Source organism: Electrophorus electricus, unplaced genomic scaffold (genome assembly GCF_041902795.1).
Source record: "Electrophorus electricus isolate QZ-2024a unplaced genomic scaffold, ASM4190279v1 Scaffold43, whole genome shotgun sequence".
Classification (NCBI taxonomy): Eukaryota; Metazoa; Chordata; class Actinopteri; order Gymnotiformes; family Gymnotidae; genus Electrophorus; species Electrophorus electricus.
In genome coordinates this window covers 563,046-586,869 of record NW_027658725.1, presented here as the reverse complement: position 1 = coordinate 586,869, position 23,824 = coordinate 563,046, and the positions used below count along the sequence as shown (strand labels likewise).

Here is a 23,824-nt window from a genome sequence, read left to right as displayed (position 1 = left end):
TCACAGGCTTCTGTGGGGAAACAGAGGAGGACCACCAGCAGTCGGTCTCTTTGATCAGGGAAGTGGGCTATAATGTAGCCTTCCTGTTTGCCTACAGCATGAGGAAGGTGAGATCCTATTTTGTCATTGTGTTTAACACTATCAAAAAACAGACATTCTCCCTGGTTCATGTGATGGTTCTATCAAGAAATTCACCATTGTCTATTATCATTTGGAGAATTGAAAGGGTCTTGTGGCTGCCAGTTGGGCTTTACCTTCTGACATGAAGATGTGTGTACCACACCCACAGAAAACTCAGGCATACCACCGTCTCGGGGACGATATCCCAGCTGAGGTGAAGAAGCTGTCGCCTGGAGGAGCTTATCTTTACATTCCGAGAAGATGCGGCTAAGGTCAACACCAGTTTCATCGACAGCAAACAGCTTGTCCTAGTGGAGGGAGTGAGTACTGCAGTGGGTTGAAGCCATGCTGTGTTACAACTGTGTTTGGAGCACTTCTGCTGTTAATAATTTGGGATTGCTGCATCTGTGTGTCTTGGTCATCATGTTTTGCATATCGATTTAACTAGATTTCTGCAAGAAAATAAATAGTTGCAGTAAATTCTCCTCCCTTATCTTATTTAGACCTGCTGGATCAACATCATGAGGTCTGTCTGACAACGATGATGAACAATGGCATTGTCTATCAGCTCAGCCCTAGCACCTTTTGGCATTTCATTTTGGTTTTGGCTTTGTTCTTTTCTGGAGGGCAAATAGAGTTTATGTGTTTATGTATTTAGGGCATTGTTTGGTCTATTTTAGTCTATTTGAGTTGTATGGTCACTTTCCCGTTTGTGGTGTTAGTTTGCGATTGCCGCATGGGTTTCTGTGGCCCTTTCATTTGAAACCCTTCCCTGGTTAGGCATAGCATTGTGTCTGTTTTGGATGCTTTGAGCTTTTTGTTATTTTTGAAGTGTTGAGAGCAGTTCACATCTTTGGTACCGGGAAATCCCAATGACTGGTTTCCCTGTGCTTGTGGTCTTTAGTGTATTACCTGCCATCAATAACTGTTTGAAGATTGGGGTCTTAGTTAATTTTGATTCTTGTTAGTGTCCTTCTTTTGAGGACATGCCTGGCGAATGCACAGAAAACTACCACAAGGTGTTTGCCACTTGTGTGTTAATATGCGCTACCAGTCATGCTGAGATTGGATCTACCGATATACACACTGATAACAGAATTTTATGACCATCTACATAACAGTGGGAATAACCACCCTTGGTTTGGATAACACTAGTGAGACGTTGTGGCATGGTATCTGGAGGCAATGTAAGAGCAGGAGAGAATTTCTGTCTGCTACAGTGCTTAGTCAAGCCTTTTATATTGTACAAATGTTATCTGCTGTTTTTGCTTGACTGAGTCTGTTTTCTGCAGGAAAGTAAGAAGTCATCTCAAGATCTTTGTGGTCGGAATGATGGGAATGTGAAGGTTATTTTTCCAAGAAAGGATTTGCTTTCTTATCCCACGGATACCAACCCTGTCACTGTTAAAGCTGGAGACTATGTACTGGTGAAGGTGAGCTCTTACTTCAGTTTGCTACTCCTACATGTATATCTGTCTGTGTTGAGACTAAAACAGGAGCATGTTTTTACACACACACACACACACACACACACACACACACACACACACACACAGATATATATGAGCTGTATGTGTGGAATATTTATTCTGGTAAGCCTGGTCTGTGATATGTAATATACATGGCTGTGAAATATACTGTACAGTTATGGCTACATTTCCATGATTATTGGTGACTACTCTCTCCTTTAGAGATTACCTCAGCCAGCTCTCAGAGTCTGCAAGGCCACGCCTTCAGCCACGCCTCCCTGAGTGATGGACACCCCAGACGCCTATTGATGCACAGGCAGCTGCATATTAGCCTGTAGGTTCCACCTTCTTAGTATCAGGACTGGGTGGGAGTGTGTGTCACAGACCTATAGGTCTTCCCAGCTCCAGCTCTTGGAAGCCAGTATGCTCAGTGAGGAGTGTTCACTGCCTCAGTCACCCTGTCTCCTCATTATCAAGCTCCTTATGAGGTGATTCAGGCATGGTGAGGCAGAAAACCCCTGAAAATATGCAGGGAAGTTTCCTCAGAACTTGAGCTCAGTGTTCCTGAAGTGCAGTTTGAAATGAAATAAGGCTTTTCATTTTTTCATTCATTCATTTATTCAGAATCATGTCTGACTCATGTATGACTCAGTGTTAAAGGAAAGTTTTAACACAGATTTTGTCTGGGTACACACTTTGCAAACTTCAAACTGCATGATTAGCAGACAGTATTGTAGCTATTCAAGTTTATGATCAATAATGTAAGGTAAGTGTGTGTTAACTCTGGGTGGGTCAGGGTGTATTCTCCCCTAAACATACTTCTGACATAATGATTTGTTTAAACACTACAATTCTCTATATCCTAATAATTACTGCCACATTTTAATAACCTGCAATACACTGTAAATACAGCATTTGTAAGCTTTAAATTTACAAACATGAACAATCATACTATATCAAATACATGATACTCATACCTGTGACATAGTGTTTTGAACAGACATTTGCTGCCACACCTGCTATTTTAGCAGGCTAAATAATCTGCCTTCTGAAATGCTAATATGCTTAATTTCATGCAAGTGCTAGTGTTCCTATTTGCTTGCTGATGTGCATGGAAGCGCCATATTATTATATGTTTTGGTCTTAGTGGACTCTCACTGTCACGGAACGCTCGCCTCCCCCGAGTCACGTGGTTTGGCCCGCCACGTGCAGTGGGAGGGTGGTTTTGTTTGTAACCACACCTGCACACACCTGCACCTTGTTCGTCCTGCCTCTCGTCCTGCGGCACCCGGGCCACCGCACGCTACACTCAGGAAATAAACGCAGATTCCAGATATTCTTGGATTATAATGTCAAGATAGGCCACCTGTGACAAAGAAATCGTCTGTGTGCAAATCATATCAACAATATCTTTAAGCTGGAGAGTTAATTTACACACATCATCATCTGGATTTTGCACTTTGTCACCAATTAATAAAGGCAGCAACATTAGGAAATTCCAATTCTGGATAGCTTGACCTGAAAGCTTGGACACCCCAGAGTTAACAGAACATAGCTTTGTAAAAGCATCAGATCCTTTGCACTTGAACTGCTTGATGTGCCAGTTCAATAATGAATATGTAAGGCATTTTTTTTTCTTAATGAAATGCTTCAAGTACAGTGCAACGTCATAGAACAACACACACTCAAATATGTCAAGGCCTAAACAAGGTGGGAGACCAGGCTGACAAACATGAAAAGATATCAGAGTATTGAAAACAGTTTACCTTTATGCCTTTGATATCTCGACTGTCCACAGCTTCAATGTCTAGATCACCAACAGCATAATTAGAACTTTCAGGGGTGCCCTGGGGACCACGTACATTTGGATCATCACTCTGAAACTCACTTCGTATGATTTCACAGTACCTGCAAAATTAAAGTAAGTTTTCAGTAAACCCGCCAATGCTGTGTAAACCCAAATTATAACCAGCAATACAACAAAGAGCCCCGTGGATCGTTTCACCACCTACAATAATTCCATTTACATCCAAATCTTTTAAATCCACTAACATCTCTGAGAAAACCTTAGCACTTCCAATTTTCCAATTAAGTCATTTAATTTTCCAATTAAGTCATTTTCTCCACACAGTAAGACAAGGGACGTGATCGATATCGGACCGTACACGAACAGGTAAATTTGCCAAAAAAAGACAGACTGCGACAACGTTGTCTTTTTTCTTAGCAGAGCTGAAGGGATTTACAATTTCAAAAGCATTCTGGTACAGAATTAGCATCAGGCATCATGGATTTTCAATGAAGAACTGGTTGGACTTCACAAGACTGAAGACACAAGACACTGAATTCGTCCATAATTCTGATTCTAATAAACTACTTCATGTTTGTAACACAGGTATGTATTTGAACATCTTTTTGAATACTTGAGCTCTTGAATATGTTGTCCTTAGTGGTCCCGGATGACAGACAGAACAGATCTGAATCCTTAACACAATCACAGATTTTAGCAATAGCATTATCTGTTAGACACATGTCAAAACATGTTTTTTAAAAGTGAATGTAGTTTACCCAAAGTATATTCCTGTCTCTACTTATGCACATTTTACATCTCTTCAACAACAGTCTGTATTGTTGAAGCTGGAAGAAGGTGATGCCCTTCTAACTGTAGGTAGAATAGACGTACATTCCCAAGAAAGGTCTCCTTCAAATTCGGTGGCAACTGAATGCTTTCATTTGTTGTTGCATCATTTGAGCTCTGGGAAGCATCCTCAAGTACAAATGAGAGAAATTGTTTTCTTGTACATGTCACATAGGTTATGCTAGCAGTCGAACATTCTTGATGTTTCCTAGACATATGAGCAGTAAATGATGATTTCACGGTGAACGTATTTTTACAACCAGTTACTGGACATGCCACAGGTCGTCCCTCCACTATATGTTCTTTTAAGTCACAAGTTCTTCGCTGTGTGAATTTGACGCTCACAGCGAAATTGCACATTTCAAATCTGTAACAACGGCTCTAGCAGTAACAGAGGGTGCAGGCACACTGTGAACACAATAGAAATGAGCTTTAAAAGCTGCATAAGTACAAAACGTCTGCTTGCAGTCAATGCTAACACATTTGAAAAAACAAGTGGCTTCGTTTCTATGAACTTTACAGTGCAGCACACAACCCTTCAAAGCATCAAGTTCTTTGCTACAAAAACGGCAGGTAATCATTGTTTGGCAAACAAACTAACAAAACAACCCGTTAGGGTTTTAGCCTCCTCGACTGATACTACAAAACTACCGCAGCACAACAGTATGAAAAAAAAACGAACTGAAAAGCTTTAACACGAAACCCACCTTTCGGCGTTATAACTATGACTGAAAAATATACCCTCGATCGAAAGGAGAAGCTAGTATATTTCTGACAACAAACGTTAGCATTATCGTATTTCCAGTCTGAAGAAATTAAATTGCTAGCGTACAAGTGCTGCATGCGGTGAGTCTACCGTATCTTCAAGCGCGAGCAGCTCGGCCGCGCACTCACCGACTTCGCCTAAACGGTCGCTCTCGCGACAATGAACCAGTCCAATAAAAGAACGGAAACAAACTCTACTGCTCCGTAATTTGACCATTCGGAGCTCATATGTTTAAATATTGAAAATACAGACCTTTATTTTTGCAGGAATGCAAATTTACGCTGAAAATCCATTACTGTTAAATTTGAAATGGCCTTAAGGCACTATAAATATGACCAAATGACATTATTTCGTAATGAAAACGCAGAAACTTTTTTTATCATTAGCAAATTATTAACAATTAATATGATGCAAAAATAAAGAACATGCTGTCATCTATCTAAATATTGACAACATATTCCTTGTTCACTGCAGTCACATGCACTTATTTTATTTTATACAGCGAACATAAATAGGAAAGTGTTAACATTTCAGCTTAACCCTCAAATGTTTTTTCAGAGGCTGTAAAAATAGTGCATATAATACATTTTTAGAAACCTATTACTACAGTATTACTACTATCCTACTGATATGCTGTTAAATATAGGTCCGGTTGCAGAGGTCTTTTTTTAGCAGCCGTACTAATACGTGTAGTAAGACAGGTAAGCGTGGTCGGGTCGGTCCGGGGTCGTACACGGGGTGGCGTTCAGGAGGTGACGGAGGGTCAGGCAGGAGACGAGGTTTAGAAAGCAGGCAGGAGTCAATAACCGGGAAACCACACAGGATGAGGAAACGCTCGTACGCCGTATAGGAAAGCAATACTTCGCGACTAGTATGCGATGAGGAGAAGCTTATTAAAGGGGTTGGTAATGAGGGGAATAGGACTCAGGTGTGGGCAATATTTGAGACAGGGATAGGTGCGGTGATCAGGATAGGTATGTGATCAGGACTACATAAAGAATTACTAAACAGTCCAGGGAAGTTATCATCAGGAGCTCCAGCCAGTCTTCCTTTAAGGAATTACTAAACAGTCCAGGGAAGTTATCATCAGGAGCTCCAGCCAGTCTTCCTATCTTCGGCTGGGTTGGACCGGCTGGGCGGGATCTTCCCTCGATGACTTGGGTGGAGGCGGCTGCTCACGATTTGTCGCCCGCAGGTCCGGAAGCGCACCAGCTGATTTGTCCGTTTCAGGGGTGGGCACTGGTGACGTTGCCTCCTTGTCTTTACGAGGCTTAGGCGTAGGCGCTTTAAGTTCTGGGGCTGCGAGACTTCACGGAGGGAGTGTCCTCATAGGACAACGACGCTTCTCTGAAAGCCCCCCCAAGGGAGAATCCCCATGGAGGACCAGCTCCACCTGCCTCTCAAAGGCATTCAGGTCCAGGACACTGCAGTCCCTTACTCACCTAACTGACACACACACATACAAACAAGGAGACGTTTGGAAGCAGGGGCCGTATCGTGACAGTATGTAAGTAGGATTGCTGAGCTTGTGAAACAATTACATTTACATTTACGGCATTTAGCAGACGCTCTTATCCAGAGCGACTTACAAAAGTGCTTTGTCATTTACTCATAGAATATGTCCAAGTACAGTATAGTAGGTTAGAATTAAACATACCAATGAACAAGAATACTGTAGAATACAGGGATAAATGCTAATACTTAGAAGTGCAAAATACATAAGGTCTGTCTTAAACAATGATAAATGCTATAAACAATAAGTGCTAGAGTTTGTTAAAAAGCATAAATGCCCTACAATAAGTATTAAATTGGTCAGTCAATAAGGGAGCAGTGTCAGTTGTCCTTTAAATATTCTGCAAATAAATGGGTCTTCAGTCTGGGTTTGAAGACTGCAAAGGACTCTGCTGTCCGGACAGCAAGCGGGAGTTCATTCCACAATCTTGGAGCCAGGACAGAAAATAGTCTCGATGCTTGTCGTCCATGAGACCCGAAGCAAGGTATTTCAAGCCGAGCCGTACTTGAGGTTCGAAGTACTCGAGGTACAGATCGGGCTTTGACCATTGACCTCATGTATGAAGGGGCTGGTCCATGAAACCAATTTTAAACATCTTATGTGTAGTATAATGTACTCCATGCATTATTTTGTAGTGAATGCATTGTAGATTAGTGTTGCTGGTCATTTGGGTGCTTACTATATCATACTTTTGGGATACTTGTGGAAGTGACATGAAAGTAGTGTTATGAGGAATATGTTTGCCTTTTACTATCCAAGGTGTAAAGTTTAATAATTTTTGTTGTTGTTGAAGGTAAAGTCTTGATTGTTCCAAATACGAGAATGAATAGTTCTTTGTTATCTTGTGGAATTTCCACCAGGCTGTTAGAGTTATGGCCTCTGTCAAACAGTTGAAACATGGATGTTTTTAATTGATTTGCTTGATGGTAAGTCTGACTTTTATATCTCTGCATAATGTTTGTTCTATGTCTATCCATATTCTGTCTGATATACTGGGTTTAATCCATTGTATTACATATTGTAGTTTATTTGCAATAATCAACTACAGTTCTGTATCATTGTGAGTTTGATTCTTTCTGATTTATTTTTCCAGTTATGATGGTGTCCAAAGGTTTAAACCAGGTTGCTGGAGCTGGATAGCAATAATTGAAAACAAATCGTTTATCTTAGGCATTATCACTTTAATTGTTGCAATTCTTCCAAAGAGTATAAGGGGCAAATTTGTCCATCAATGAAGTTTGTCACTTATTGTTTTAAAAACTGGAATGATATTAAATTTGAATAACTGACAACTGCAGAGAGAATCTAATACCCAGATATGTAATGTGATTGGCATTCAGAGGGATGGGGAATGTTTTTTAATTGCATCATAAAGTTATGCTGCTGCAATAGTATAATATACAAATATACTAATTGAGATACAATTTTACCAGTTATGTGTGATGCTCTGTGATGGTCATAGAGAACACCACAGACAACTGTGTGGCACATCACTGTTAAACATGCTGATTGCAACCCTGGGCATCATGAACTGTACAATATTAACCTCAGACAACGTTCTCGGAGTGAAATCTATAAACATATTCATCTAACTATCATTACTTTCTCTAACAGCTCATTGGATGAGAGGCCATTAAGTGAAAGGGAGTTTTAATATCCTTTCTATTTTTAAGTTTAAAAAAACACAGACATAAAAATTTCAGAAAGTGAGACAGAGAAAGGAAACCAGACTTTAAAATGGTGCTTCGCTCTTGAGTTGCAACAGTAGCGTAACGAGGGGTGGCCCGAGTGCCGCAGGGTGAGGGGCAGGACGCACAGACTCCAACGTCTGGGACGTACATTTATTAACATTTAACACAGAACACTAACGGCACTCACAAGAATCACACGCGATTAATACAAACAAGAAACGGTTAACTGCAAATGCACTGTATATGCAAAATGAAAGATGCAGGGAGTGGTTGGTCTCTTTTTCAATCAAATCTGAACAGAGTGAAATCTTCACATTTGATTAATTTGACAGACTTTAAAGGGATAATAGACAACATGTAAAATGGAACAGAACACGATATAAAAAGGAACTAAATGAAAAACAAACGAAAAAATACTTTTTATCACACTTGCCCAGACAAGCACCAAATCAGACCAAAATAGATCAAGCAAAGGCATAACTGGGAAGAAGCATATTAGCCATTTATTACTCTATTGTTAACAACCTAACAACAGTAATCTGATTGTTAACTGATTGTTAACATACTTTTCAAGTCTTTAACCGTTTTGCTCCCAACATCCTATATGAATGGGTACGAATGCGGCTCATTACCCGCCTGCACAAACTGCTTCTGAAATACTGGGCAGCTAAAGGGTTCTTCACCTGTGTGGATTCTCATATGCTGCTTTCTGTGGCCTGTTTCGCCAAAGCCCTTCCTTACAGTACTATGACAAGCAGACACCCCTGTGTGAGGGTTTAGGTGCTCCTCAAGAGCCTGTGCATGTTAGAAACACATGTTGCAAATATCAGTGACGTTATTTCTCATTTTTGTGATTAGCCATGTTTTTCTGTAGCTACAAATACTTTGATTTTGAAAAAAAGTTTTTGGTAATTTAATAAAACAGACATCTTAAGTTTTACGACAAAATGTGCAAATAAGCTGGCCTGAGAGGTGCGTTCGGGAATATGACTCAGTGCGTCTCTGGTGCTGCTTTTGATGAGTGCAGTGTCATGAGAGTGTGGCCATCTAGCAGTACAAAGAGGGGTTACAGCTTCTCCCGGACGTTTCCAATAAATGTCTAGATTTGTGAGTTATAGAAAGACAGCTGGAAGAGAAGTCCTCCCAGCCCAGCACACAGGGCCAAGTGTCAAAGCGCTGGGAGGTGAACTGAACTTTCATCTTAGTCAGGTACTCCTGAACCCTCTTACAGTCATCAGACAGCAGCAGCCACGCATGTTTGGTCATGGGGTCCAATGTGACCTCATCCACAGCACTGCAGATCCAGTTCCACAATGAATTTGGAATGGATTTTGAAGTTCTCCAGGATCGCTGTTTACTGAGGACCCAAAGCTGTGAAACTACATCCTGGTTATGTTTGAGTAGAGACCATGCGATGAAGTCCAGGACAGGCAGCATGGGTTCCAGCTTCTTCTTAAGCTCCAGCTGCCTGAAATTCTGTGCCAACTCTGCCCTCATCATGCCGCACCGCTCTGAGACTGTCTGGAGTTCTTTAGCCCATTCAGTGTTTCTCTGCTTGGTCTCCTTCACTGCCTAGGTCCTCTCTTCACTTCCTCTCTCCTGCTGCCCTTCACGTGGACTGAACAATGTATCAACAGCTTTGAGACGGCTGGCCCACTGAAAAATGTGCTGGCAACAGTGTGGGGGTGTACGGTTCCACCGCAGTCATTACTGCTACTGGATGCAGCTGCAGCGCCCTCGTCAGGCTTACAGACACGCTCCACCTCTTGTTTCCACTGAGCGATAAACTTCACGCACTCCTTGAGACCGTGCAAATTCCTCAGGTCTGGTGCTTGAGGTAATAAAAAGAGAACAGAGGTTTAACATTGAATTAGACATATTAATAACATAATCACAGAATGGTATGTGTCCTTTCAGAATGATTTGTGTACAGGGCAGAGGCCTCTGTAAAGGCCTCTGCAGGCTTCTGCAAAGGATGGTGGATAGGCTCCAGCACACTTACAAGTATGAGATATTATTTCCATCAGGCTCAGGACCATCTCTTTAGGATAAGGTCAAGAGAAATCTCTTGGAATGTGGTGTTAAGAGGTTCCAACTGGTGTGGGTGTTTTATATTACTTTGCATATATTGACAAATGTATGGTTTGGATGCAATGGACGTGAAGACAAACGCAAATATGTAAAGGAATGTGGGGTGAATACATAACCACTACTGAAAAATGTATGAAAATGTGGGTTCTCTGATTTTTAGACATTCTCCAGAGGGTGCCTCAATAATGCGTGTTAATGTTAACCTACAATAAAGTACGTGCACAGTTATGCTCTTTAACCAATTCTGAAGTCTGCATTTTTATTTAATATTTGAATTGAACTTTAAAACTAGCCGACTGGGCACCTAGGAACCACATACTGTTGCTATGTGCAGAGATGTGGGCTTGCAGCCCATTGTTGGGCAGAGTCCATCGCACTGCTCCAATAGACCTGCTCTGACTGCTACTTTCCCACGTCGGCAGTCGAAGTCGTTTCTCCTTCACAATGCTTTTCACCTGGTTGGCCAGTTTCACCGTCTCAGTAGACAAGCTAAAAGAAACTGTTGGCAGCCTCTCGTTGCTCCTGTAATATGACCGTCGCCAGACCAGAGAGTGGAACTGGATGGCAGTGTGGCACTTGCAGCTGCAGTTTGTTTGCTTCAAGATTTAATACGTGTAAGTGACCTTTGCTTCTCGTCCTGTCTTTACTGGTTTGTTAATAAGGTCATTTGAAATTGTGTTGTACATAAAGGAATATTACAGAATTATTCTCTATTTTAAGCTACACTGTGGGGTTTTGTTTTTTTGATCTTTACATTTATATTAATGCAACCCAATACACTTATCTAATGATCAGCTATGACCTGTAAGAACTGACAATCTGAACATTCAAACTTTAAGAGGAATAAAAACAAAAAAATGATCAGCTGTTCATGTCAAAATATGTAATATGTAATAGAAATAACTGTAATATGTTCAATATAACTGTAATATGTTCAATTACCACCATGTAACATATAACTGTAAATATGCCAATTGCAAGATGGGACTGTACATTCTGTACATACATATATAAATATCCATATATACATTGTACATATAAACATAATATATATATATATATATATATATATATATATATATATATATATATATATATATATATATATTGTACATGCACTATTAATATATTTTTGTATATATATAGAATATATTTCTCTATGCACCCCTGTTTTTCTTTTTCCTCAGATTGGACAGAGCACTCAACCATTTCACTGTGAGTTATACTGTGTATGACTATGTATGCAACAAATAAACCAAACTTGAAATGATTTTACCTTTTTCTGTCGTTTTCATTTTAAGCTTAGAATAACCAAGGCCTGGACTTTGTAAGGTGGTTTTGAATCCAGGTCAGCTAGGTGAGGACACCAATAGCTTACTGGGTAAGCAGCCACACTCTAACAATGGTGGGCTCGTGTGCAGAACAGTTAGAGCTTGGATCAAGCAAAACAAGAGGAAAAAACGAAACACCTCGGTGAGCGTGGAAAAGGGGAGAACAAAGAACGCCACGGAAAGAAATGGCAACCCCGATGCACTGGGGAAAACTCGAACTAAAAGCTCCCAAACAAAACCAGAAAACGGGGAGAAACTTGAATGGCTAAGGGAAGCCTCAGGAGAGAGACAGACTCGAGAGGGGAAAACTGGAGAAGGGAGGGGACGTGTAAAAACACTGACACCCTCGCAGAACAGAAAAGAGGCATAGCACAAGGGCTCACAGACCTCAATACCCAGAGTTACCGGCTAGGAGCTTGGCTCAAAACTTTATCAAAAACCCAGCACTGAATGATTGGGTCACTGGGCTTATATAAGGTCTAGCCCAGCTGTTGGGTGTTGATCCTGATCAGTGGCGTGGTTGACTCGACGCCTCCCTCTGGTCGAGGGGGCCTCGGCCTGGTGCCAACCCTTACAGGCTTGATGTCTACAGACATGGCAAAAATATTTCAATGTTCAATGCATTTCAGTTTCAATGTTTATTTTTTTCAGTTAAAATGTTAATTTTTTTTACTGCTTATTCTTCCATTAGACAGCCAGAAGCGCAGCACTGGTTAAAGTTTTTGAGCGGCTTCCTGCGCGCACTGGTCCTGGAGCACAGCGACTGCCTCATCCACCTTAGGGTGCAGAGACTCAGGAGACTCCAGCATATGCAGTAGCTCCGAGTTGTCCAGTTCCAGGAACAGACCCGTGATCTTCCCTGCAAGGGTGGGCTGCATGTTCTGGATCAGGGGAAACAGACGCTCACCCAGTCTCTGCTTCTGCTCCTGTGGAGGTGCAGCAGCCAGCATGGAGGCACTGAGAGGTTCCTGACCCTGCACATGGACCGCAGCCAGCTGCACGGGCACCTGGAGCTCTGCCCCCAGGTGCTGCTGTGGGTTGAGAAACATAAATGTTTTATAATTGATTTGACTGATAAATGGTAAGTTCGACATTTATATCTAAGGGCTGTGTGCCCAGGTGTTGCTGTGGGCTGTGAACGCCTGAGGTGGTTTTGTACTGTGGTACTGCTCTCACCAGCGACGCCTTGTTGGCAGCTTCCGCGCTGGCCATCCCTGTCCCCGGAGCCTCAGATGCCATGGTCTGATAGGCCATCGTGCGTGGGACCTGGCAGGCGGTGGTTGGTCGGATGGCGCTGAAGGCCTGCGGGCAGGATGCGGCTGGACCGATGGCACTCGGCATATCCTGGACTTGCTGTGGGTGGACGCACTGCATGGCCCAGCAAGGGCTGGGGAGGAGTTGTGCCAGCTGGCTGCTTGCGCAGTAGGCAGGCCAGTTCTGAGCTTGTGGAATGGCTTCCATGTTGTAGCCGGAGGGCGGGGCAGGCTGGTAGGGGTTGAGCACGAGGTTGGGCAAGGCACTCACGCTGGCCATGCGCTTCATGTACTTGTTGGAGAGGTGGGCCTGCCGCTCCTCCTTGCGCTGCGCCAGAGCCACGTACAGCGGCTTGGTGCCTACAACGCGCCCATTCATCTCCGTCATGGCCGTGGCGGCCTCCTCCGGCGAGGAGAAACACACGAAGCCGAACCCTTTGGAGCGGCCGCCCTCCATCATCACCTTGGCACTTGTGATGGTCCCGAACGGAGAGAACTCCTTACGTAGACGCGCGTCGTCCAGACCGTCGTCTAGGTTCTTGACGTACAGGTTGTCTCCCTGGTAGCGAGTCATACCGTCCTGCTTCATCTGCTCAAACTTTCGTTTCAGCCCTGTCTGCCTCTCGCCTTTCTTCTGGGCATAACCCACATACACCTTCTTCCCATTCAGCTCCTTCCCATTTATCTCATCCACAGCCCTCTGGGCATCCTCGTGCCTCTCGAAGTTCACAAAGCCAAAGCCCTTGGACTTGCCGCTCTCGTCGGTCATGACGCGAGTGCTCAGCGTTTGGCCAAACTTGCTGAAGATCTCCTTCAGCTTGTCGTCGTCCATGTCCTCTCCAAAGTTCTTGACGTACACATTGGTGAACTTTTTGGCCCTGGCCCCCATCTCAGCCTCTCGCTCCTTGCGAGACTTGAAGTGGCCAATGAACACTTTGCGGTCATTGAGCAACATGCCATTAAGTCTCTCAATTGCTCTCTCCGCAGCCTCACGGGTCTCAAAGTGCACAAAGCCGTAGCCCTTAGAGCCATTCTCGTCACACACCACCTTGCTGGAAAGGATGTTCCCAAAGGCAGAGAATGTGTCGTAAAGAGCTTCGCTGTCAATAGACTTGTCAAGGTTCTTGATGAAGATGTTGCCAACTCCACTCTTCCTCAGAGAGGGGTCTCTCTGGGACCACATAATTCGCACAGGTCTGCCTTTGATGATGTTAAAGTTCATAGTGTCCAAAGCACGCTCAGCATCTGCCTGCTGCTGAAAGTTCACGTATGCGTATCCAAGTGAGCGGAGGGTCATCGCGTCCCTGCAAATCCGTACGGAGACTATTGCGCCAGCAGGACTGAATTTCTCGTATAGCATGGCCTCGGTAACGTCTGGATGGAGGTCACCCACGTACAACGAAGTCATCGGCGAACTTGGAGCACTTGGATTCATTTTCGTGAGGATCGTCGGTCAACCTTTCTGGAAATCGTAGTCGAAAGTAGTAAATGAATAAAATAAAATCGTAAATGATTTAACCAAATGATCTAACTGCACGAATTATAAAACAGTTTGAAACAGCAATTCAACAGAGCCAGGCAAGTGTCGACCGACCAAAGCGATCAAAGCAACACTTTAGCTTTAGATTCAAATACATGACAACTTGGTTGTTACGTAAGAGTGCTTTTACGTAAATGTTTATTTTTAAATATTATACAAACGCTATTTATTTATTTATGAATTATTCAATTATTTTAACTTATAACGTTAATAGCGTGAATGAGAGGCTTTAACAACGCCTTATATTTCAAAATATTACCTAGTCACAGCATTTTCCAAAAATCGTCCATATGCTGCTCACACTGAATCATTTACCGCATGGCTCAGAATAAATACTTTTAGTTTGATAAACGCAGCAACATTCATTTTCTTTAGCCTAATGCTCGGCAAAAAACATCGCATTAAAGTTAATTAATGGGATGAAATCAGTTTGCCTTGGAGCAGGCCTATGTTCTTTGAGGTTAAAAATAATCGCCTGGATTGTAAACCTTAGTAGAGTTCCACAACGAGGTGCGATTTGTAAAAGGACGTCTTTTTCTCTCCGAGTTAGAAATCTGGAGAAATAAATATATCAATTGATTTCCGCCCATCGGAGGACCTTTAGAACTTTATTATTTATTCATTATTTATTTCTAACTTCTCACTGTGTCCAACTATATCGGGTGTATAAAACGTATGAACAGACATAAATAACGTGGGGGAAACGGGAATAGGGGAGAGAGGAAAAATAAGACGAACAGAGACGAAACAGACAAACGGGAAATGCAGATAGAGTATTTTAAGTATTAGCCACCTGCACCATTACGGGAATGTGTGTGTGTGTGTGTGTGTGTGTGTGTGTGTGTGTGTGTGTGTGTGTGTGTGTGTGTGTGTGTGTGTGAGAGAGAGAGGCTATGTGCGAGTGCACTGTATATGTACACGTACTAGATTGGTATATTTATCATTTATGGATTAGCTCTGTAAACTTTTTATCAAAGGCGTCCAGTCTAGGTTATTGGTTCTTATTGATTCATTCTGAGATTTTTTCCTTTAATATGTAGTCTATCAATAGATTTTTCCATTCGGTGACACTAATATTATTTTTTGTTTTCCAATTCATGAGTATGTTTGTATTTGCAATTAATAATGTTATATATATATTATCCTGTTTTTTTTTCTATTGACACATTGGTTGATGACATGTCTCCTAGGAGACATAAAGATGGTGTTGGATGGATAGGGTTATTTAAATCATGGGACATGTGTGTGATGACCTATTGCCAAAATTACTTGATAGGTGTGCTCTGTCACACGATGTGAATGTAATCGTCAGCTGTGTTTGGAGTAAAGTATGTACAGATTGCTGAGCTTGTGAAACCAATTTTAAACATCCAATGTGTAGTATAATGTAATCTATGTATTATTTTGTACTGAATGCATTGTAGGTTAGTGTTGCTGTCATGTGGTAATTATTATTATACATTTTAATCCAGACTGTGGCGTCGGGGGCTAGTAATAAATCTTCCTCCCATTGTCTCGATGGGAGAGTAATTATGCGATTTGATTTCATTATTATTTTGTATATCTTATGTGATAGTTTTTTTGTATTAGGAATGTTTATAATACTGATATGGATGCAGGTGAGTTTAATGTCTCTGAACTGATAGTTGCTCTTACCTGCTTTCTATATCTTATGTTTGGGCTACTTGTGGAAGTGACATGAAAGCAGTGTTATGTTTATGTTAGTGTGGAGTTTGATATCTTGTGGAATTTCCACCAGGCTGTTAGTATCATGGCCACCCACAAATTGTTGATCATGAATGTTCTTTAATTGATTTGACTGATAAATGGTAAGTCTGACTTTTAGATCTTTGCATAATGTTTGCTCTATGTCTATCCATATTCTGTCTGATATACTAGGTTTTATCCATTTTATTCCATATTGTAGTTGATTTGCAATAATCAACTACAGTTCTGTAATGTTGTGAGTTTGATTCTATGTGATTTATTTTTCCAGTAGAATCAAGTTATGATGTTGTCCAAAGATTTTAGACAGGTTGGTGGCACTGGAATAATTGAAAACAAACAATTTCGTTTAGGTAATATTCTCATTTTAATTATTGCAGTTTGTCCGAAGAGCATAAGGGGCAAATTTGTCCATCAATGAAGTTCGTCGCTTATTGTTTTAATAATTGGATGACTATTTATTTTGAATAACAGACAACTGGGAAGAGAATTTAGTACCCAGATATGTAATATGATTGGTATTCAGGGGGATGGGGAATGTTTTTAATTGCATCATAAAGTTATGCTGCTAATATATAGTATAATACACAAATATACTACTCGAGATACAATTTGACCAGTTATGTGTGATGTTCTGTGATGATCATATAGAACACCACAGACAACTGTGGCACATCACTGTTAAACCTCCTGATTGCAACCCGGGGCATCGTGAACTGTACAAAATGACCCTCAGACAATGATCTCTGAGTGAATGTGATAAACATAATCATCTTCATATCATCACTTTCTCTACAAGTTCAGTGGAAGAGATGTCAGTGAAAGGGAGTTTTAATACCCTATCCATTTTTAACTTTAATAAAAACACAGACGGAAAAATTCCAGAAAGTGAGACAGAGAAAGGAAACTAGACTTTAAAATGGTGCTGCCCTCTTGATTTACAACTGTAGATTATTGAAATTATTACAAATGTCTGACGCCAAAAGGGATTGTGTCAGTGTTTCACTACTCAGTATTGCATTTGGTAGACAGTATAAACAAGCAGACTATGGTTAAAAAAATCACAGAAATAAAGCAAACACCAATATAATCTTGAACCACCTAGTGCCAGGAAACATTAGATTACTGGAACAAAATCAGACAACTAGCAGAACAACTTTTTAACCAATGATGCAGATGCACTTTTAGTGGATTTATTTATCTGCATTTCAATCCACTAAAGTTTTTCATTTGATCTAACATTACATTTAAGACCGACGTCCTGTTACGTCTCACAGAAGATTCCACTGATCAAGCTGCTACTTACCCATCCTGGTCCTGGAGTACCTTTGCTCTGTACACTTTAGTGATGTCTTTGCTACCAACAAGCCTATTTTAATCCATCAGATAGTAACCAAACGCTCCTTTGCTGCAGAGCACAGAAATCATTCAAATTTGCAGTCAACAGATACATCTGGGCCAGATTTTGGATCAGTGGACTAGGCTGGAACTGCACATATACTGTATATGCAAAATTCAAAATACGGGGAGTGGTTGGTCTCTTTTGCAATCAAATCTGAATACTATGGAATTCGTTTCACATTTGTTTAATTTGACAGATTTTAAATGGATAATGGACATCACTAGACAAAAAGGAATAAACAACTATATGAAAAGGAACAAAACCAAAAACAAAGGAAGACTTTAACACACTTGCCCAAACAAGCACTAAATCTGACAAAAATAGATCAACCAATGACATAGCTGTGAAGGAACATATTAGCCATTGTTTTCTTGTCATCAACAGTAATTTTAACTGATTGTTAACATACTATTCAAGTCTTCAACTGATTTGCTCCCAACATACGAATGGGTACAAATATGGTTCATTACCCAGCTGCACAAATTGCTTCTGACATACTGGGCAGCTACAGGGTTCTTCTCCCGTGTGGATTCTGACATACTGGGCAGCTATGGGCTTCTTCAGTTGTGTGGATTGTCTTCTGCTCCTCCATGTGGCCTGTTTCACCAAAGCCCTTCCTGCAGTATTTGCAGCACTCTGGCAAGCGGACACCCTTGTGTGAGCGTTTAGGTGCTTCTCAAGAGTCTGGGCAAGTTTGAAACACCTGCCCCAAACATCACTGACATTATTTCTTGTAGGTGATTAGCCACGTGTTTCTCTAGCCACAAGTACTTTTTGATTTATTTGTTTTTTTAAATAGGTAATTTTATATATAATGGCAACAAATGACATTTTAAGTTTTATGACAAAACGTGCAAACAAGCTGGCCTGAGAGGTGTGTAGCGGGATATGACTCAGTGCGTCTCTGGTGCTGCTTTTGATGAGTACAGTGTCATGAGTGTGTCTGTCCAGCGGTGCAAAGAGGGGATACAGCAAGGCATGGCATGGTGTTTATTCATTCGTTTGCATAGAAAATGACGCCTTTTCACATTGTGGAAGTACAAATATGGCGGTCTTTTTTGTGCGGCGTAGTAATGACATATGTTGTGGAATTTTGAACAAACAGCAAGTCAGACGTGATTAAGAGAGTAATTTAATAAGAAAAAGAATAAAATAAATGTTTGGCTCTCCTCAGGTAGGGAGCCCCGAGTATACAAAACCGTGGCTAGTTATACTACTCCTGTGCTGTCTTTAACCAATCATCTTTTCTTAAGCAGCTCTTCTTTCCTTTGTTGCTGTGGCTATAAGCCAATCAGCTCTCAGCTTGTTTTTTTCCACAAACCAACCCAAACTGACTCCAAACAGTGTGGGTTGTGTGTCAAGTTGACCTTGATGTTAACAGTTCCTGATACATGTTCAACTTAATCAGCAACAGGCGGATACAAATGTGCAAACAGCATTATTAATTTAAGAACAAAAGGATCAGTGTGATTTTATATGAATCACATAATACATAGTTTCGTATCATTTTCCATCACACGTAAAAACAGAGTCTCACCGTATTGTCGGGCAGGAGGATCTGGACTCATTTATTACTTAATATCTTCCCCCATCTAGCGGTCATTAGAGGTTAGTCTTGAATTGATTTCTGTCGTGCAATATTTTAGATATAAATGTTTACATTTTCTATTACAGAACACGGCAAAGTATAGTCAACCAGTTCTAACCTTTTGAGAAAAACTTTAACTTCAAAGTAGGTGAATCTATTTACTTAGATTGAACCAATCGGATCACAGTTTATTTACATAACATCAATGCTTTGAGTGCTTTAGATATAAGGACATCATGGCGATCTTTCTGCTCACACCTCAGTCAGTCTATAATTCTGTACTATGTGTTTCTATAGCTTCCAACTTTCACGAGTTTCTTGAATCTGTGGAGAAAAGTGCAGACTCAGGTACTTTCTTATTTGTGAACTTTTATACATTTTATGTAATTTATTTATCATCTATAATGTTTTATTACTTTTCATTTATAGATATAAGGACACAAAAACAGTTCATATACTCAATGAATTGTTACAAGATAATCTTTTCTAGAGAATGTTTACCATTTGTTAAAAGACTGATTTATTTCTAAAAGTTTATGCAGTGTGTTAATTTGTCACATGGAGGCAGAAGGGGTGAATCTGATATACCCCTCTTCCATCATCAACTATTCATCGAGTCCTCCAGTAGAGCTTGTACAACCAAAGAAACGCATACAGCGGTCACCGGCGGTTCTAAGTTACATCTAAAGAGGTCTAGGCCTATACACACTGTTCCACCTGAGGTAATAAAATGTTTTGGGGTAAAGGTATTTTCATGAGGCGATCTGTGATCTAATTATAATAGGCTTTGAAGCTCTCTGCAACAGGTGCAGAGTGGTGCAAGACTGTGTTTGAAAGCATAAAGAGGAATAATGTTTCTGGGGTATCTTAAGGCCTTTTTGGGTCTGTAAGTGCAGAGCAGAGGCTCTGATGCAGGTGGTTTCAAGGCCTCTGTGGAAGTCTACGGCAGATGACTCTGGACTGTTCCCGTGAGAAATAGCTTCCTAAGTATTGGGAAAGATCCCGGCTTTTAAAAGACGTGAAAGCCTCTTCGAGAGTTCTGTGGCTAAGCAAGGTTCATTATCTTACCATAAGAGCAGGGTGATACTGACCTGCAACATCATCTTGCAGGTGTTTGATGGTATGAGTTGAGATCATCTTTGTTAAAAACAAAAAAAACAACAACAAAAAAAAAAAACAGGAAAATCTTCCAATAGGATATACTGGGGTCAAGCTTCAATTTGTACAATGATAGATCTCAATTTGCATATATTGAATAATGTATGGTTGAACACAGTGGTGGAGATTTCAAACACCAGTATGTAGAGAAGGTGTGGCAATCACATAATCAGTTGTGAAAACTGGATAAAAATGTGTGTTCCTTGTGTGATTATTAGACATATTCTGGACTATGCCTCGTTTGTATATAACGCTGAGCTCAAAATAAATAATGGACCTACTACTCTCTTCAATTAATTCTTGAGTCTGCATCTTTATTTTCTGTTTAAAGAGGACTTAATAAAATTACTGGAATGTGGGCAATATCTAGTAACACAGTGCCGAGTCTGCTAAACGTAGATCCCAGCCTTTTATATGGCCTCTTCCCTTTAATTCTACTGACTATAATTAATGTAAACCTTGTCGATTCTGGTGTTTGCTGTATAGAGGTAGCGAAAACTTTGCTAAAACAATGAAAAATATGCATCCTGTGAAAAGTTTATTGAACAATATAACATTGTTCCTTACCCAGAGCCATAACACGTCATTGATGGAAATCACACTGATGTGAGGGCGGTATGGGCCAACTCAACTGTATTTCCTGATTGTTTTATTCTGCAGGAGGATGTGGTCCAAATATTTAAAAAATCACAGGTTTGTTTAAGAGGACATAGTCGAACAGTTTGGGCTTACTGTTATTTTAATACTAGTGGTAACTATTAGTAAATACAACAATCTGACCATCCTCATACTGCATTGAGGGGTGATGGGGTGATGGTACCAGATGATGTTTAGGTATGTGGTTATGTTAATTTATTTTTGTTCCTTTATATTCACATATTTTGCAAGTGCGTATGTTATTGAGTTTAAAACCATCCATATATTATGCAATTATAGAAAATACAGAAACTGCATGAGACTTCTCTTGACTTGCTAGAAGTTCAGACGTTCAGGTGTCATTTTAAGGATTCATTTAAAGTATTCATGAGGTATTTCTCCTAACATCGATGTATCGACTGTACCAATAAAATAAATAGCATAACAAGAATTACAGGTGTATAATAGTGTAGTTACCCACAATGGTTGAAGTGTTTGAAAAGAGTTGTATAAAAGAATAGTTGGTTGGTTCGTGGCATAAAGTCATGAAACGGTGAAATGAGGTCATAAAAAGAGTGTTTACAGGGGAAAGTGCTTTAACATTGAATTAGACAAACTAATAACATAAAACAAGGGAGTTTAGAGATTCTGTGTCCTTTCGTAATGATTTGTGCATATGGCAGGCTGCTGCAAAGGATCCTGGGTAAGCTTCAGCAGACCTCAGTGTAAGATATATTAATAATATTAATCATAATAATACTATTCAGAGGTTACTTGACTAGTAATCAGAATGTTGCTAGTTCAAGCCCTACCACTGCCAAGTTACCACTGCTGGGTCCCTGAACAGCAATGAATCCTCAATTGTATTATTAATACAATCCAATACACATGCCTAATGCTCAGCTGTCAACTGCAAAAACTGACATTCTGAGCATTCGAACAGTAAGAGGAACAAAAAGAAAGGAGTCACCGACTGTACACGTGTCAATCATTTAGCCTTTTTACATGTTGTTTTAGTTTACTGTAATCAAGGCCTGAAACTGGAGTCTATGGACCAGGCAAAAATATTTCAATTTTTAATGCGTTTTTATTTTTTCAGTTTCAATGTTTCAATGAGACTCAGGAGACTCCAGCATAAGCAGAAGCTCCAAGTTGTCGATCTCCAGGAGCAAACCCGTCCCTGCAAGGTTGGGGTGCATGTTCTGGATCACGGGAAACAGACCATCGATCACCCAACATCTGCTTCTGCTCCTGCGGAGGTTCCAGATCCAGCACGGAGGCAGTGAGAGGTTCCTGGCCCAGAGATTGGTCTGCAGCGGGCCTGATGGTACTCGGCATGTATTGGAAATGCTGTGGCTGAATGCTGTGCGTAGCCCAGCGGGTGCTGGGGTGGAGCTGTGCCAGTTGCCTGCTCGGGTAGCAGGTAGCCCAGGTCTGAGCCTGTGGAATGGCCACCATGAAGTAGCCGGAGGGCGGGGCGGGCTGGTAGGGGATGAGCACTGGGTTGGGCACGGCACTCACGCTGGCCATGCGCTGCTTGTACTGGTGGGTGAGGTGGGCCTGCCGCTCCTCCTTGCGCTGCGCCAGGGCCACGTACAGCGGCTTGGTGCCTACGATGCACCCGTTCATCTCCTTCATTGCCTCGGTGGCCTCCTCCGGCGAGGAGAAACACACAAAGCCGAACCCTTTGGAGCGGCCGCCCTCCGTCATCACCTTGGCACTCGTGATTGTCCCGAATAGAGAGAACTCTTTACGCAGACGCTCGTCGTCCAGACTGTCGTCTAGGTTTTTAACGTACAGGTTCACTCCCTGGTAGCGAGTCGTGCCGTCCTGCTTCATCTGCTCAAACTTGCGTTTGAGCTCTGTCTGCCTCTCGCCTTTCTTCTGGGCACGAGCCACATACAGCTGCTTCCCATTCAACTCCTTCCCGTTCATCTCATCCACAGCCCTTTTGGCATCCTCGTGCCTCTCGAAGCTCACAAAGCCAAAACCCTTGGACTTGCCGCTCTCGTCTGTCATGACGCGACGGCTCAGCGTTGGGCCGAACTTGCTGAAGATCTCATTTAGCTTGTTGTCGTCCATGTCCTCTGCAATGTTCTTAATGTACACATTGATGAACTCCTTGGCCTTGGCCCCCATCTCAGCCTCACGCTCCTTGCGAGACTTGAAGTGGCCAATGAACACTTTGCGGTCATTGAGCAACATGCCATTAAGTTTCTCAATGGCTCTCTCCGCAGCCTCGCCGGTCTCAAAGTGCACAAAGCCGTAGCTCTTAGAGCCATTCTCATCACACGCCACCTTGCAGGAAAGGATGTTTCCAAAGTTGGAGAATGTGTCGTAAAGGGCTCCGCAGTCAATAGACTTATCCAGGTTCTTGATGAAGATGTTGCCAACTGCGCTCTTCCTCTTCCATCCACCGGCTGCTGAAAGTTCACATACGCATATTCGAGTGAGCGACTGGTCATCATGTCCCTGCAAACTCGGATAGAGACAATTGTGCCAGCAGGGCTCAATTTCTCGAATAGCATGGCCTCGGTAACGTCTGGATGAAAGTCACCCACGTGCAACAAAGTCATCGGCGAACTTGGAGCACTTGGATTCATTTTCGTGAGTATCGTCGGTCAACCTTTCTGGAAATCGTAGTTGAAAGTAGTAAATGAACAAAATAAAATCGTAAATGATTTAACCAAATTATCTAACTACACGAATTATAAAACAGTTTGAAACAGCAATTCAACAGAGCCAGGCAAGTGTCGACCGACCAAAGCGATCAAAGCAACACTTTAGCTTTTGAATAAAAATACATGACAACTTGGTTGTTACGTAAGAGTTATTTTACGTAAATGTTTATTTTTTAATATTATCCAAACGCTATTTATTTATTTATGAATTATTCAATTATTTTA

The 23,824-nt window shown here is 41.4% G+C and overlaps 1 pseudogene; it reads right to left on the bottom strand.

Moving 5' to 3' along the window:
• The window catches only part of LOC145656006 (homeodomain-interacting protein kinase 2-like), a 182,977-nt pseudogene extending 159,920 nt beyond the window's left edge, over positions 1-23,057 (bottom strand).
• Between the last annotated feature and the right edge of the window lie 767 nt (positions 23,058-23,824).